This window comes from Vigna radiata, chromosome 1 (assembly GCF_000741045.1).
Source record: "Vigna radiata var. radiata cultivar VC1973A chromosome 1, Vradiata_ver6, whole genome shotgun sequence".
NCBI lineage: Eukaryota > Viridiplantae > Streptophyta > Magnoliopsida > Fabales > Fabaceae > Vigna > Vigna radiata.
In genome coordinates this window covers 30,462,565-30,466,657 of record NC_028351.1, presented here as the reverse complement: position 1 = coordinate 30,466,657, position 4,093 = coordinate 30,462,565, and the positions used below count along the sequence as shown (strand labels likewise).

Here is a 4,093-nt window from a genome sequence, read left to right as displayed (position 1 = left end):
GGTTGATCCTCGTGTGGTTGATCCTCGTGTGGTTGATCCTCCTGTGCTTGTTGTGGTTGCTGAACATTAGGTTGTGAAAGATTTTGGGATTGAAAAAATTCTTGTGCAGCTGCTGCTGCAGAAGGCGGAAGGTGTTGCAATATGGCGCCAATAAAACCTTCAAATTTAGAATTCATCTCCCGAAGTCGGCGAAGTTCCTCATCGTGGGTTGATACTATATTTTGAAGGTTAGAAATGTCCTGCACAATCGGTTGCTGAGAAGAAGATGCCTGTGTCTGTTGTATGTAACTATCGACACAGTCATCTCTACCACTGACATGTCCAATGCCATAAACCCGTCCCTTGTACCTTCCACCAGCAACCTCCATCCAGCATCGGTTCCTCAATCTTTCCTCATCTACGGGATCTAGGGGAGTAGTAGCTGAAGCACCAACAGATCCAGTCTCAGATCTTAATTGAGAAAATCTTGCTTGAAACTCTTCCTGTGAATACATGATTAACGTTAAATAGATAGAGCAAATAAGATTTAAAACCTAATAAAGAATATAATAGATTTAGTATTTACTAACATGTGTCCTTCTAGATCTTTCATCGACAAATTGCCCTGTTGATGCTCTAATATGTGTCTGCTGAAAAATTTCATCGACATGCACTGTCCGACCAAGTTCCTGTGACTGTAACCAAAGAAGATGTAAGTTGTTAACAACAAAATATTTGTAAAATTAATGAGTAGAATTGTATAATAAAATTCATATGTCATCATACCAGACGAATAGCATGCTCATGCATGCTAATAGATCCCCCGGTGTGCAAACAACCACCTTTGTCAGATGTCCTGTTCTTTTTGGCGGTTTCACACTTTTGTCTAAAAGCTGGCATGTTCCACTTTTCTAAAAGACCATTCCAGACAATGTCTCCCATCCACTCAGGTTAGGAATATTCCAATTCGACTTGCAAGCTAAAAGCCTCACACACATTGATAATGTGGAATCTGATGCTCCTTCATACAAAGGTGTATTTGCCTCCAACAAAAGGTTATAAAACCTTTGAGTTTCTTGATTTGGAGCCTCTTCCATGTTAGAAGAATTTGATGCTTGGAAGGGTTGTCTATGCATAAGAGCATCATGCACCATGTCTTCCATCGTCATAACTTGTTCATTTGGTTCACCTTCTGTCTCCATACCCCTCGAAGTGACATCATTAACTAAATNAGTCTCTGGCATGGTTTCCCCATGATCCTCCCAAATGAAATAATTAGGCTTGAAACCNTTTTTGTAGAGGTGAACCTTGACAACTCTTTCGTTCAGAATCTTTGTACAATCGCACTTTATACATGGACATCGAAGCCCCCCATCTCTTTGAAAACGTTCTTGTTGACAAGCTTTAATTATAAAGTCTTCAACACCCAATACAAACGACTCTTTCAAAGCACCTCTTCCTCTATAACACCTATCGTACATCCATGAACGATTTGGTGGAGCATTATCCATGTTCTGTATACATACCAATTAACGAAAAATTAGCCACTAGTTAATACAACCACACTAATTAGGCAATAGCTAATACAAGGCTCTATATTAGGACGTGTCCTATCAAAAGCCTTCATAAAGAATAACCTAAAATACAAGGCTCTATAATCGGTATTTGTGCATATTAAATTTCCTGTAAGTTGTAACTGTATGCTGCTTATGGATGTTTTGTAACATACATGTAGGTTAGTTGGACTTGGGAATATTCTTTAACTTTTAACTGTAGAACATAACACCATGCTGTCTAAAGTCAAGCAACACTAGACTTTTCATAGCTTCAAGGTATTAATACAATTTTTACATAGACAGAGAACAGGTTTATACATGTTTTTTTAACATTTATGAAATTCAATCATAATCTTCATTATTTGTAATATAATTATGCTCGAAGGTTTCATCACATTGATTCAATAATCAAAGAATTTTTATGTGATATCAGTTTTTACACTATTTTGTTGTGCTCTGGAATATTTTACAACTAACAACTGCTGGACCATAATGGCTGCGTTTCTGATGTCTGGCAACAATAGACTTCATAGTTTTGAAGTGTTATCATAAGTTAGTTATTTTACTATGACAAAAAAAAAAGATTTGGAATTTTAGATTAGTATATAGAAGAATATATACCCAATGGGATAATACTTCGTTATTGTGTGGAAGAATATATTGTTTTCATTTATTTTATTGAGAATTATGCAATAGACTGTGTATGGGTTGAATACATGTGTTGTGAACCATCTAATATTTTTGAACATCTCAAAAGATGTAAAAAGCTTCAGTTCCACCCTTTGAAAGCTGGGAAACATGCAGATGCTGACATGCTTTGATTTGGCAAATGCTTATTAGAAAAGAAAGGAGAAGTAAACAGTCACAGTCATGCACCCATCCTTCTTTGTCATGAAGGTCCGTGACTTTGACATGAATGTAGGAACATTAGACCTGGGACCAAAACTGGTTCTTTATTACTACTCTACTTTTGAACTGTGATATTTATTAAGGGAAAAAATATAACATTTCGGATTAACCACAATTGATACTACAACAGCCATGTATCATTAAAAAAAAAGAGTAAACATACCTTGCTTCGAATTATCTTTTGCTTCACTATAAAACACTTTAAGTCTTCTCAATGAGATATCACAAGTTGGTCAACCACTTCAGCACCTGTATGGAATTCATAATAAAATTTCAACAACAAAATAAAGACATATAATAGTAGAATAAAATAATAAACATCAATATATTTGTACATTGATTTCAGTGTTGAAGTAACAAATTTAGTCTATTTGAATTCTATACGATGCTACTACTACTTATTTAAGGAGCACTTAACTTAGTTACTGATGGTAAGAAATTTGCATTCAACACACAACACTAAATCAAGATCACAATCATCATCAATCAATCAATCACTCTCTCTCTCTCTAGTACTTCTATTCCTTTCATCACCAACTCAACAAAAAAGAATATAAATAAAAAAATCAACCATGAATTTTAAGATAGATAAATTTAACGATTGAATATTTACCCCATTTCCACCGTGTCATTCTTCTATGAAACCATGTGCATAAACTTTACCACAAAAGGTAACCCAGAATACTATGCAAACTGAGATTCACGCAGCACAAGAGGCTTCAACACAATAGGTATTCTTGGACTTGGACCACTAAACAAATACCTACCTAATTGCTTACTATATCTATATATATATATATATATATATATATATATATATATATATATATATATATATATATATATATATATATATATATATATATATATATAGTAGAACAATAATAGTGGTCCACGATGAAGGATGCTTTATGAACTACAGTGAATTAGGTAAACATTTCATTCAAGAACATGGTTATTTATTTTCACTTGACGTTTTTCTTTAATTACTATTGTCAAACAATTATATCAGACCAGACCTAAAGAAGGGTCAGATAACACCACAGGAAGAAAGCATAATTCAGGAGCTGCATGCTAGGTGGGGAAACAGGTAATTTTTCAATTCTCAATCTTTTATTCTTGCATGTTTTCTCAGCTTGTGTATATNTTAATGATAAAGAANATTTCAGGTGGTCAACAATTGCAAGAAGCTTGCCAGGAAGAACTGACAATGAGATCAAGAACTATTGGAGGACCCATTTCAAGAAAAAGGCTAAAAGCCCTTCTGATGCTGCTGAGAAGGCTAGAATCCGTTCCTTAAGGAGGCAGCAATTTCAATAGCAACAACTGCAGTTGAAGCATCAGCAGCAGGTTCAGGTACAGCAGCAGCTGCAGCAGCAGGAATTCCAATTCAACTTGGACATAAAAGGGATCATAAACTTGCTTGAAGAAAATGATCATAGAGTCCCTTCTACATCTCAAGAGACACAAGAAATGGTTAACATGTGTCCAAACACTTCAGAGCAGCAGGGCTACTTCTACTCTATGTTCAATGTCAGTGACAATGTCTCTGCACCAGAGTCCTCAAACGAAGAAATTCTGTGGGATGGACTGTGGAACTTAGACGATGTTCTTTGCAATTTCAATGCAGCAAGTGCTACAAGCAAAGC

General features: G+C 35.3%; 1 pseudogene; it reads left to right on the top strand.

Annotated features, from left to right (window-relative positions):
- Positions 1-3,451: 3,451 nt before the first annotated feature.
- LOC106761328 overlaps positions 3,452-4,093 on the top strand; it is an 11,831-nt pseudogene continuing 11,189 nt past the window's right edge.